General features: G+C 51.8%; 2 long non-coding RNA genes across 2 annotated transcripts; both read left to right on the top strand.

Annotated features, from left to right (window-relative positions):
* The first annotated feature begins 143 nt into the window (after positions 1-143).
* On the top strand, positions 144-1,362 carry LOC146757798 (uncharacterized). Its single transcript, XR_014935744.1, has 3 exons — positions 144-232; positions 559-917; positions 1,279-1,362. It is a non-coding gene; the product is annotated as an uncharacterized LOC146757798 (long non-coding RNA).
* Positions 1,363-7,126: 5,764 nt separating this feature from the next.
* Positions 7,127-8,345, top strand: LOC146757797 (uncharacterized). The gene is made up of 3 exons (XR_014935741.1): positions 7,127-7,215; positions 7,542-7,900; positions 8,262-8,345. It is a non-coding gene; the product is annotated as an uncharacterized LOC146757797 (long non-coding RNA).
* The last annotated feature ends 5,239 nt before the right edge of the window (positions 8,346-13,584 follow it).

Below are 13,584 nucleotides of genomic sequence, written 5' to 3'. Positions count from 1 at the left end.
CCAGCATCGGTTACAGAAGTGGGGAGGGAGCTGCCAAAGGGAGCGGAGGTGGGCTGGAGAGGGGAATGGAGTGTCTGAGTGTCCAAGCGTGTCTTTGTCTTTCTAGCTCCGACCCGGAGGACAGGAAGTTGGAGCAGGAGGTAGCTGGCTGTTGGACCTTCCACTCGGGGTTAAAATCCCTGTGCAGCCCGGCACCAAGCTCCTTTTCGCCAGGAGAAAGCTGGGGGAAAAGGTGAGAGGAGTAAGGAAGCGTCAAAAAGGGCTCTTGTTTCCTGGGGTTGCCGCCATGCCAAGGAGGCCTTGTGTTGGGATGCCAATCCCATGTGTTGGGATGCTGGGGCCAGGCACCCATCAGGCACAGAAATGTGGAGACCGGGTCGTTCCTGGAGGAGGGCGCAACCCTCTGCTCTCCCTCTTGGAGGACTTAGGAAAACCCAGACATGACTGTTTGGGAAAGAGGCAAGAGGCCAGCCTGTGGGTGTGAGCAGCTTGGAAGTGTCTCTGTCTCTTTGCTGCTCTCTCCTTCCCCATTCACACTCTACAACACATCTCTTCCAGCTCCACCAGCCTTCTCCTCAGTTTGACCTGAGAGATCCGTACAGTCGCAATCTGTGCACAGAGTACAACAGCCTGCATGACCCGCATCTGCGGGAGTTCCACAACCGCAAAAACAACCTGCGGAACCTGAAGAAACGGGGCTTGGTCACCGAGGATGGCGACGTAAGTTTGGCTGTTGGGCTGACCAACACGGGTCTCGTCAGGAGGGCTTTCCAGTCTGCCAGGCAGGGGCCTGACACTACAGCCATCTGTCATTGTCTCTTCTGTAGGTTGTCTGCACTCTGAAGGAGTTCAACGAGTACAGGCAGTACCTGACCAGGCTGAAGCTGGAGAAAAAGCAAGCAAAGAGGCGAGAAGAGGTAGGCAAAGCCCAGTATTGGTAGGCACGTGTCAGCAGCATGGCACTGAGGGCACGGGCTTTACTTGATGGATCTGAGGGAGATGGGGAAAGCAGAAAAGGTGAGGGGCGGGCTGGTGGTCTAGGCATTGAGGCATGGAAAGGACAGCTCAGCTCAGAGCTGAGCTAGCACAGCGTGCTGGTGTGAAGGCAGCCTGGAAAGTTGCTTGCTTACAAACAGAGCACTGTGGCAGCCGTTCTCTTCTGCCCTCATTGCAAGGCTGAAGCAGTGTGCTTGCCCTCTTCTGCGTAAAGCAGCAGTACTTAGGGTGGGAAGCACTCTCTAAGACAAGACCAAGCATAAACCCTCTGTTCCCTTCCAGGATGAGCTTCTTCGGGAGATTTCCAATTTGAAGAATTCGATCCACAGACTACAGATGGCCAGGGACAAGTTCCAGCCCGGTCCCGTGGATTACATTGCGGGTTCGAAAATCAGACCCACAATGCTTCATAAACCAGCTGGCCCCTCTCCTTCATGCTATAATCTTCTGTCTGGACAATGCAGAAGGAATGTGGCTTTGATGGAGCGTGGCCTTCAGGGAGACTCATGGAGCACAGGGCGTGCAATGAAGCTGCCTGAGAAGTCACCCAAACCTGCGTTGGGCAGGGAAGGCTCCAAACTCCCCAGAAGCATCCGTAGAGCTTCAGCCTCAACAAAAGACTCCGGAGTCCCCAGAAGCATCCGGACTGCTTCTGCCCCAACAACAAACTCCAGACTCCCCAGAATCATCCAGACTACTTCTGCGTCAACAACAAACTCCAAACTCCCCAGAAGCATTCCTACTGCTTCTGACCCAACAGCAAACTCCAGACTCCCCAGAATCATCCAGACGACTTCTGCGTCAACAACAAACTCCAAACTCCCCAGAAGCATTCGTACTGCTTCTGACCCAAAAACAAACTCCAGAGTCCCTAGAAGCATCCAGGCCCCAGTGAAGGGAAAAGGAAAAAAAGGGGAAAACAAGTAGAGAGATTGGCCAAAAACCAAAACAGTGGCAACAAATTAGTTTTAATTGGCTTAATTAATTTTAATTTGTTTAATTCGTTTTAATTTGTTTAATTAATTGACCAAAGATGATACCAGAATGCAAGATAACACACTACAGTACAATATATCATAATTAGTATCAGAATTAGAATTAAAACCAATAAAAAAAATTAAAAAAATAACATTACAAAGTGTGTCCGAAAACTGAAGTCCTTATTCTAAAGCCGAGGTGAGACAACCCAGGGAGTTCTCGTGCTGCTGGGATCAAAAAGGAAAGGGGAGATCAAGTGATATACGGATGGCTTTTATCTTTTGCACTGAACATAAAGGGTGACAGAGCAGCAAGCAATCCTCTGGGGGATGTAGTTGTTCTCTGCTGGGGGTACATGCAGTGTTACAGGCTTGGGACAGAATGGCTGGATGACTGTGAAGAGGAAAGGGACCTGGGGCTGTTGGTCGATGCTCGGCTCAACATGAGCCCACAGTGTGCCCAGGTGGCCAAGAAGGCCAAGGGCATCCTGGCCTGTATAAGAAACAGTGTGGCCAGCAGGAGCAGAGAGGTGATCATCCCTCTGTACTCAGCTCTGGTGAGGCCGCATCTCAAGTACTGTGTTCAGTTTTGGGCTCCTCACTACAAGGACATGGAGGATGAGGTCCTCACAGGGGACTTCAACCACCCTGATATCTGTGGGAGGGACAACACAGCATTGCACCAGAAATCAAAGAGGTTTCTGGAATGTGCTGATGATAACTTCCTCTTCCAAGTAGTATGGGAACCTCAAAGATCAGGTTAGGAAAGCTAAAACCCAGGCAGAACTAAATCTAGCTGGGGACAGAAAGGGGAACAGGTATATCAGTGATTAAAAAGAAGGTAAGCGAGGATGTGGGCCCTCTCTGGAAGGCCACTAGAGGCCTGGTCATGAGGAATACAGAGAGAGCTGAGGTGCTCAATGACTTCTTTGCTTCAGGCCTCACTGGCAAGTGCTCTAGGCCCAGAGCCCAAACTGCAGAAAGCAACAGTAAAACTTGGAGAAGGTGGATCTGTAAGTGCTGTAAGTGAAGATGAGGTTCTAGACCATCGAAAGAATCTGAAGCTGCACAAGTCCAAGGGATCCATCCGCAGGTTCTGAGGGAACTGGTGGATGAACTTGCCAAGCTGCTGTGCATCGTATTTGAAAGGTCATGGCAGTCTGGTGAAGTTCCCACTGATCAGAAAAGGGGAAACATAACCCCCCTATTCCGGATCGGGAAAAAAGAAGATCCAGGGAACTACAGGCCAGTCAGTCTCACCTCTGTGCTTGGTAAGATCGCGGGGTAGATCCAACTGAAGGCCCTACTGCACCACACGGAAAAATAAAGACAAGGTGGCTGGTGGTAATCAAAATGGTTTCACCATGGGCAAGTCAGACGTGACAAACTTGGTGGCCCATGTCAACTTCATGAAGTTCAACAAGGACAAGTGCCCTGAGTTGGGGAAATCTCAAGCACAGATAAAGGTTGGGTGGAGAATGGCTTGAGAGCAGCACCGAGGAGAAGGATTTGGGGGTCTCAGATGATTCAGCACGAGGTGGCAGTGTATGCTTGTGGCCTGGAAGGCCAAATATATCCCAGGTTTCATCAAGAGAAGCGTGACCAGCGGGTCGAGGAGGTGATTCTGCCCCTCCGCGCTGCTCTTGTAAGACCCCACATGGAGTACTGCGTCCAGTTCTGGGGACCCCAACACAAGGACACTGAGCTGTTGGAGCAGGTCCAGATGAGGGAAATGGAGATGATCAGAGGGCTGGAGCACCTCCTCTAGAAGGACAGGCTGAGAGAGCTGGGGCTCTTCAGCCTGGAGAAGAGAAGGCTCCAGGGGGACCTTATAGCAACCTCCCAGTATCTGAAGGGAGTGCATAGGAAAGCTTGGGAGGGACTTTTTATAAATGCATGTAGTGACAGGATGAAGGGAAATGGTTTTAAACTGGAAGAGGGTAGATTTAGAATACATACCAGGAAGAACTTTACTGTGAGGTGTTATGGTTTTGCAATTTGGTTGGTGTTGGTATTCCACATCAGAACACCATGCCTAATAATGGGAGTAAAGGGGACAAGTTTTTTTTTCTGTGAACTGCCTTAATGAGCATGCGGGGTGGGGCACCGGAAGGGAAGTGAGGAAGGGGACGGGGTTGCTGGACCGGCTCCCTGCGAGGAGACAACGTGGTCAGACCTTCCTGCCTTCCACAGCTCCATCGGTGAGATTTGGGACTTGGTATTCTCTTTGTTGAAACTCTCTTGTTGTTGTTTAGTGTTATTAGGTTATTAAACTGCCATTCGTTCTCAGATCACCTTTTTCCTCCCTCATTTTTTTGTTAGACCTAATCGCAATCTCCCTTCCCTTCCCCTCTCCCGAAACGCACGTGGCCGGGCCGGGCCACGCCGCACTTTGCCGTACCGTGCCGTGAGAGAAAAGGGGGGGGGCTTTTGTTCCTGCTGCCCTGGGTTTGTGCACACTGTCCCGGAGTGAGCTCTAGAGAGAACTCCGTGACAGAGGGTGGTGAAACACTGGAACAGTCTTCCCAGTGAGGCTGTGGTTGCCTCACAGAATCACAGAATTGCAGGGGTTGGAAGGGACCTCTAGAGATCATCGAGTCCAACCCTCCTGGAAAGCAGGCTCCCTACACCACGTCGCACAGCTCGGCGTCCAGTCGGCTCTTGAATATCTCCACAGAAGGAGACTCCACCACCTCCCTGGGCAGCCTGTTCCAGTGCTACGTCACCCTCACCGTAAAGAAGTTCTTCCGCATCTTCATGCAGAACTTCCTATGCTGAAGTTTCATCCCATTACCCCTAGTCCTGTCCCTACACATTACTGAAAAGAGACCAGCCACGCCACTATGGCACCCACACCTCAGGTATTTATAAACCTGGATCAAATCCCCTCTCAGCCTTCTTTTCTCAAGGCTAAACAGACCCAGTTCGCTAAATCTCTCCTCATAGGGGAAATGCTCCAGGCCCTTCACCATCTTTGTGGCCCTCCGCTGGACTCTTTCCAAGAGATCCCTGTCTTTTTTGTACTGGGGAGCCCAGAACTGGACACAGGATTCCAGAGGAGGCCTCACCGGGGCAGAGTAGAGGAGGAGAATCACCTCCCTCGACCTGCTGGCCATGCTCTTTTTAATACACCCCAGGATGCCATTGGCCTTTTTGGCTACAAGGGCACACTGCTGGCTCATGGTCAATCTGTCGTCCACCAGGACGCCCAGGTCCCACTCAGCAGAGCTCCTCTCCAGCAGCTCTTCCCCCAGCCTGTACTGGTGCATGCAATTATTTCTCCCTAGGTGCAAGACTCTACACTTGCTTTTGTTAAACCTCATCTGGTTTCTTACTGCTCAGCTCTCCAGCCTGTCCAGGTCCCTCTGAATGGCAGCACAGCCTTCAGGCGTGTCAGCCAATCCTCCTAACTTCGTGGCATCAGCAAACTTGCTGAGGGTGGTCACTATCCCCTCATCAAGGTCACTGATGAAGATGTTGAACAAGACCGGACCCAGCACAGACCCCTGGGGGACGCTGCTAGTTACAGGCCTCCAGCCAGATTCCGCACCACCAACGACAACCCTCTGCACTCGGCCAGTCAGCCAATTCTCGACCCACTTCACCTTCCGCTCATCTATCCCATACTTCCTCAGCTTTGTTATAACAACGTCATGGGGGACAGTATCAAAAGCCTTACAGAAATCATGGTAGACTACATCTACCGCTCTCCCCCCGTCCACCCAGCTAGTGACATCTTCATAAAAGGCCACCGGGTTGGTCGAGAACAACCTCCCCTTGGTGAACCCATGCTGAGTACTCCTGATAACCCCCTTTTCTCCCAGTTGTCTGGAGATGGCATCCAGCACAAGCTGTTCCATCACCTTCCCTGGGACAGAGGTGAGGCTGACTGGCCTATAATTACCCGGGTCTTCCTTCTTGCCATTTTGAAGACAGGAGTGACACTGGCCGTCCTCCAGTCTTCAGGCACCTCCCCAGTTCTCCAAGACCTCTGATAGATTACAGAGAGCGGCTTAGCAACGACCTCCAGCAGCTCCCTCAGCACCTATGGATGCACCCCATCAGGTCCCAAGGATTTATGGACCTTAATGTTTCCTAGGCACTCACAGACCACCTCTTCCCTGACTAAAGGGAAATCTCCCATTCCCCACACTCTCTCATTAACCTCCAGGGCCTGGGATTGCGGAGGGAGAGCCCTTTCACTAAAGACAGAAGCAAAAAAGGCGTTCACTATTTCCACCTTCTCAGCACCCCTCCTCTCCCTGGAAGCACTCAAGGCCAGGCTGGATGCGTTGTGAGCAACCTGGTCTACAGCAAGGTGTCCCTGTCTATAGCAGGTTGGAACGAGGTGATCTTAAGGGTCCCTTCCAACACAAACCATTCTAAGATTCTAGGACAGAAAAACAGGCCAGCTCTCCCACATTGTTTCAGTGTCATTTACTTATAAAACAAGCTCTGGGACAACCCGAGAAGGTATTTGTTCCACGTGCAGCATCACCTGTGATAGAAACCAAGGAAGCCTACAGCAGGCCTCAGGACTCAGCAAGCCTTTTTGGCTCAAAGCAGGGCCAGCTGGAGCAGCTTACCACGAGTGCACCCAGCAGGGCCTCCATGCAGCTGCAGGCTTGCCGCATGTCATTGCATGTCATTGTGATGCAACAGTGGGTGAGCGTGACGTAAAGCTGCAGGCTGGAACTCCGGCTGGGGTGGCCTCAGTTCGCTGCTGCTGGAGCGAGAGGTGGTAGCGGAGGGTTGCAGCTCTCAGAGAGTTCCTACCAGGAGCCATGGAGTGCTGTTGCAGTGCTGGATTCCGAAATCCAGATGAATTTCTGAGCAGAGCGGGGAAGAGCGGAAAGGTGAGCGCTGCTACATCAAGAGAGGGCTGAGTGCAGTAGCCTGGGGTATGCAGGGCTGCTCTGGGGCTGTAGATGCTCTCCAGAGGCTGAGGGACACTTCTCCTCATGCTGGTGCTGGAGAAGGCTTGCAGGGAATCGCACCTCTCTGCACATCCCAGCATCGGTTACAGAAGTGGGGAGGGAGCTGCCTAAGGGAGCGGAGGTGGGCTGGAGAGGGGAATGGAGTGTCTGAGTGTCCAAGCGTGTCTTTGTCTTTCTAGCTCCGACCCGGAGGACAGGAAGTTGGAGCAGGAGGTAGCTGGCTGTTGGACCTTCCACTCGGGGTTAAAATCCCTGTGCAGCCCGGCACCAAGCTCCTTTTCGCCAGGAGAAAGCTGGGGGAAAAGGTGAGAGGAGTAAGGAAGCGTCAAAAAGGGCTCTTGTTTCCTGGGGTTGCCGCCATGCCAAGGAGGCCTTGTGTTGGGATGCCAATCCCATGTGTTGGGATGCTGGGGCCAGGCACCCATCAGGCACAGAAATGTGGAGACCGGGTCGTTCCTGGAGGAGGGTGCAACCCTCTGCTCTCCCTCTTGGAGGACTTAGGAAAACCCAGACATGACTGTTTGGGAAAGAGGCAAGAGGCCAGCCTGTGGGTGTGAGCAGCTTGGAAGTGTCTCTGTCTCTTTGCTGCTCTCTCCTTCCCCATTCACACTCTACAACACATCTCTTCCAGCTCCACCAGCCTTCTCCTCAGTTTGACCTGAGAGATCCGTACAGTCGCAATCTGTGCACAGAGTACAACAGCCTGCATGACCCGCATCTGCGGGAGTTCCACAACCGCAAAAACAACCTGCGGAACCTGAAGAAACGGGGCTTGGTCACCGAGGATGGCGACGTAAGTTTGGCTGTTGGGCTGACCAACACGGGTCTCGTCAGGAGGGCTTTCCAGTCTGCCAGGCAGGGGCCTGACACTACAGCCATCTGTCATTGTCTCTTCTGTAGGTTGTCTGCACTCTGAAGGAGTTCAACGAGTACAGGCAGTACCTGACCAGGCTGAAGCTGGAGAAAAAGCAAGCAAAGAGGCGAGAAGAGGTAGGCAAAGCCCAGTATTGGTAGGCACGTGTCAGCAGCATGGCACTGAGGGCACGGGCTTTACTTGATGGATCTGAGGGAGATGGGGAAAGCAGAAAAGGTGAGGGGCGGGCTGGTGGTCTAGGCATTGAGGCATGGAAAGGACAGCTCAGCTCAGAGCTGAGCTAGCACAGCGTGCTGGTGTGAAGGCAGCCTGGAAAGTTGCTTGCTTACAAACAGAGCACTGTGGCAGCCGTTCTCTTCTGCCCTCATTGCAAGGCTGAAGCAGTGTGCTTGCCCTCTTCTGCGTAAAGCAGCAGTACTTAGGGTGGGAAGCACTCTCTAAGACAAGACCAAGCATAAACCCTCTGTTCCCTTCCAGGATGAGCTTCTTCGGGAGATTTCCAATTTGAAGAATTCGATCCACAGACTACAGATGGCCAGGGACAAGTTCCAGCCCGGTCCCGTGGATTACATTGCGGGTTCGAAAATCAGACCCACAATGCTTCATAAACCAGCTGGCCCCTCTCCTTCATGCTATAATCTTCTGTCTGGACAATGCAGAAGGAATGTGGCTTTGATGGAGCGTGGCCTTCAGGGAGACTCATGGAGCACAGGGCGTGCAATGAAGCTGCCTGAGAAGTCACCCAAACCTGCGTTGGGCAGGGAAGGCTCCAAACTCCCCAGAAGCATCCGTAGAGCTTCAGCCTCAACAAAAGACTCCGGAGTCCCCAGAAGCATCCGGACTGCTTCTGCCCCAACAACAAACTCCAGACTCCCCAGAATCATCCAGACTACTTCTGCGTCAACAACAAACTCCAAACTCCCCAGAAGCATTCCTACTGCTTCTGACCCAACAGCAAACTCCAGAGTCCCCAGAATCATCCAGACGACTTCTGCGTCAACAACAAACTCCAAACTCCCCAGAAGCATTCGTACTGCTTCTGACCCAAAAACAAACTCCAGAGTCCCTAGAAGCATCCAGGCCCCAGTGAAGGGAAAAGGAAAAAAAGGGGAAAACAAGTAGAGAGATTGGCCAAAAACCAAAACAGTGGCAACAAATTAGTTTTAATTGGCTTAATTAATTTTAATTTGTTTAATTCGTTTTAATTTGTTTAATTAATTGACCAAAGATGATACCAGAATGCAAGATAACACACTACAGTACAATATATCATAATTAGTATCAGAATTAGAATTAAAACCAATAAAAAAAATTAAAAAAATAACATTACAAAGTGTGTCCGAAAACTGAAGTCCTTATTCTAAAGCCGAGGTGAGACAACCCAGGGAGTTCTCGTGCTGCTGGGATCAAAAAGGAAAGGGGAGATCAAGTGATATACGGATGGCTTTTATCTTTTGCACTGAACATAAAGGGTGACAGAGCAGCAAGCAATCCTCTGGGGGATGTAGTTGTTCTCTGCTGGGGGTACATGCAGTGTTACAGGCTTGGGACAGAATGGCTGGATGACTGTGAAGAGGAAAGGGACCTGGGGCTGTTGGTCGATGCTCTGCTCAACATGAGCCCACAGTGTGCCCAGGTGGCCAAGAAGGCCAAGGGCATCCTGGCCTGTATAAGAAACAGTGTGGCCAGCAGGAGCAGAGAGGTGATCATCCCTCTGTACTCAGCTCTGGTGAGGCCGCATCTCAAGTACTGTGTTCAGTTTTGGGCTCCTCACTACAAGAAGGACATGGAGGATGAGGTCCTCACAGGGGACTTCAACCACCCTGATATCTGTGGGAGGGACAACACAGCATTGCACCAGAAATCAAAGAGGTTTCTGGAATGTGCTGATGATAACTTCCTCTTCCAAGTAGTATGGGAACCTCAAAGATCAGGTTAGGAAAGCTAAAACCCAGGCAGAACTAAATCTAGCTGGGGACAGAAAGGGGAACAGGTATATCAGTGATTAAAAAGAAGGTAAGCGAGGATGTGGGCCCTCTCTGGAAGGCCACTAGAGGCCTGGTCATGAGGAATACAGAGAGAGCTGAGGTGCTCAATGACTTCTTTGCTTCAGGCCTCACTGGCAAGTGCTCTAGGCCCAGAGCCCAAACTGCAGAAAGCAACAGTAAAACTTGGAGAAGGTGGATCTGTAAGTGCTGTAAGTGAAGATGAGGTTCTAGACCATCGAAAGAATCTGAAGCTGCACAAGTCCAAGGGATCCATCCGCAGGTTCTGAGGGAACTGGTGGATGAACTTGCCAAGCTGCTGTGCATCGTATTTGAAAGGTCATGGCAGTCTGGTGAAGTTCCCACTGATCAGAAAAGGGGAAACATAACCCCCCTATTCCGGATCGGGAAAAAAGAAGATCCAGGGAACTACAGGCCAGTCAGTCTCACCTCTGTGCTTGGTAAGATCGCGGGGTAGATCCAACTGAAGGCCCTACTGCACCACACGGAAAAATAAAGACAAGGTGGCTGGTGGTAATCAAAATGGTTTCACCATGGGCAAGTCAGACGTGACAAACTTGGTGGCCCATGTCAACTTCATGAAGTTCAACAAGGACAAGTGCCCTGAGTTGGGGAAATCTCAAGCACAGATAAAGGTTGGGTGGAGAATGGCTTGAGAGCAGCACCGAGGAGAAGGATTTGGGGGTCTCAGATGATTCAGCACGAGGTGGCAGTGTACGCTTGTGGCCTGGAAGGCCAAATATATCCCAGGTTTCATCAAGAGAAGCGTGACCAGCGGGTCGAGGAGGTGATTCTGCCCCTCCGCGCTGCTCTTGTAAGACCCCACATGGAGTACTGCGTCCAGTTCTGGGGACCCCAACACAAGGACACTGAGCTGTTGGAGCAGGTCCAGATGAGGGAAATGGAGATGATCAGAGGGCTGGAGCACCTCCTCTAGAAGGACAGGCTGAGAGAGCTGGGGCTCTTCAGCCTGGAGAAGAGAAGGCTCCAGGGGGACCTTATAGCAACCTCCCAGTATCTGAAGGGAGTGCATAGGAAAGCTTGGGAGGGACTTTTTATAAATGCATGTAGTGACAGGATGAAGGGAAATGGTTTTAAACTGGAAGAGGGTAGATTTAGAATACATACCAGGAAGAACTTTACTGTGAGGTGTTATGGTTTTGCAATTTGGTTGGTGTTGGTATTCCACATCAGAACACCATGCCTAATAATGGGAGTAAAGGGGACAAGTTTTTTTTTCTGTGAACTGCCTTAATGAGCATGCGGGGTGGGGCACCGGAAGGGAAGTGAGGAAGGGGACGGGGTTGCTGGACCGGCTCCCTGCGAGGAGACAACGTGGTCAGACCTTCCTGCCTTCCACAGCTCCATCGGTGAGATTTGGGACTTGGTATTCTCTTTGTTGAAACTCTCTTGTTGTTGTTTAGTGTTATTAGGTTATTAAACTGCCATTCGTTCTCAGATCACCTTTTTCCTCCCTCATTTTTTTGTTAGACCTAATCGCAATCTCCCTTCCCTTCCCCTCTCCCGAAACGCACGTGGCCGGGCCGGGCCACGCCGCACTTTGCCGTACCGTGCCGTGAGAGAAAAGGGGGGGGGCTTTTGTTCCTGCTGCCCTGGGTTTGTGCACACTGTCCCGGAGTGAGCTCTAGAGAGAACTCCGTGACAGAGGGTGGTGAAACACTGGAACAGTCTTCCCAGTGAGGCTGTGGTTGCCTCACAGAATCACAGAATTGCAGGGGTTGGAAGGGACCTCTAGAGATCATCGAGTCCAACCCTCCTGGAAAGCAGGCTCCCTACACCACGTCGCACAGCTCGGCGTCCAGTCGGCTCTTGAATATCTCCACAGAAGGAGACTCCACCACCTCCCTGGGCAGCCTGTTCCAGTGCTACGTCACCCTCACCGTAAAGAAGTTCTTCCGCATCTTCATGCAGAACTTCCTATGCTGAAGTTTCATCCCATTACCCCTAGTCCTGTCCCTACACATTACTGAAAAGAGACCAGCCACGCCACTATGGCACCCACACCTCAGGTATTTATAAACCTGGATCAAATCCCCTCTCAGCCTTCTTTTCTCAAGGCTAAACAGACCCAGTTCGCTAAATCTCTCCTCATAGGGGAAATGCTCCAGGCCCTTCACCATCTTTGTGGCCCTCCGCTGGACTCTTTCCAAGAGATCCCTGTCTTTTTTGTACTGGGGAGCCCAGAACTGGACACAGGATTCCAGAGGAGGCCTCACCGGGGCAGAGTAGAGGAGGAGAATCACCTCCCTCGACCTGCTGGCCATGCTCTTTTTAATACACCCCAGGATGCCATTGGCCTTTTTGGCTACAAGGGCACACTGCTGGCTCATGGTCAATCTGTCGTCCACCAGGACGCCCAGGTCCCACTCAGCAGAGCTCCTCTCCAGCAGCTCTTCCCCCAGCCTGTACCGGTGCATGCAATTATTTCTCCCTAGGTGCAAGACTCTACACTTGCTTTTGTTAAACCTCATCTGGTTTCTTACTGCTCAGCTCTCCAGCCTGTCCAGGTCTCTCTGAATGGCAGCACAGCCTTCAGGCGTGTCAGCCAATCCTCCCAACTTCGTGGCATCAGCAAACTTGCTGAGGGTGGTCACTATCCCCTCATCAAGGTCACTGATGAAGATGTTGAACAAGACCGGACCCAGCACAGACCCCTGGGGGACGCCGCTAGTTACAGGCCTCCAGCCAGATTCCGCACCACCAACGACAACCCTCTGCACTCGGCCAGTCAGCCAATTCTCGACCCACTTCACCTTCCGCTCATCTATCCCATACTTCCTCAGCTTTGTTATAACAACGTCATGGGGGACAGTATCAAAAGCCTTACAGAAATCAAGGTAGACTACATCTACCGCTCTCCCCCCGTCCACCCAGCTAGTGACATCTTCATAAAAGGCCACCGGGTTGGTCGAGAACAACCTCCCCTTGGTGAACCCATGCTGAGTACTCCTGATAACCCCCTTTTCTCCCAGTTGTCTGGAGATGGCATCCAGCACAAGCTGTTCCATCACCTTCCCTGGGACAGAGGTGAGGCTGACTGGCCTATAATTACCCGGGTCTTCCTTCTTGCCATTTTGAAGACAGGAGTGACACTGGCCGTCCTCCAGTCTTCAGGCACCTCCCCAGTTCTCCAAGACCTCTGATAGATTACAGAGAGCGGCTTAGCAACGACCTCCAGCAGCTCCCTCAGCACCTATGGATGCACCCCATCAGGTCCCAAGGATTTATGGACCTTAATGTTTCCTAGGCACTCACAGACCACCTCTTCCCTGACTAAAGGGAAATCTCCCATTCCCCACACTCTCTCATTAACCTCCAGGGCCTGGGATTCCGGAGGGAGAGCCCTTTCACTAAAGACAGAAGCAAAAAAGGCGTTCACTATTTCCACCTTCTCAGCACCCCTCCTCTCCCTGGAAGCACTCAAGGCCAGGCTGGATGCGTTGTGAGCAACCTGGTCTACAGCAAGGTGTCCCTGTCTATAGCAGGTTGGAACGAGGTGATCTTAAGGGTCCCTTCCAACACAAACCATTCTAAGATTCTAGGACAGAAAAACAGGCCAGCTCTCCCACATTGTTTCAGTGTCATTTACTTATAAAACAAGCTCTGGGACAACCCGAGAAGGTATTTGTTCCACGTGCAGCATCACCTGTGATAGAAACCAAGGAAGCCTACAGCAGGCCTCAGGACTCAGCAAGCCTTTTTGGCTCAAAGCAGGGCCAGCTGGAGCAGCTTACCACGAGTGCACCCAGCAGGGCCTCCATGCAGCTGCAGGC

The sequence above is a fragment of the Coturnix japonica genome, chromosome 19 (genome assembly GCF_054131305.1).
Source record: "Coturnix japonica strain WE chromosome 19, WE-NBRP24, whole genome shotgun sequence".
Classification (NCBI taxonomy): Eukaryota; Metazoa; Chordata; class Aves; order Galliformes; family Phasianidae; genus Coturnix; species Coturnix japonica.
Note: the sequence above shows the minus strand (reverse complement) of the source record. Positions and strands in the feature narration are given on the sequence as shown.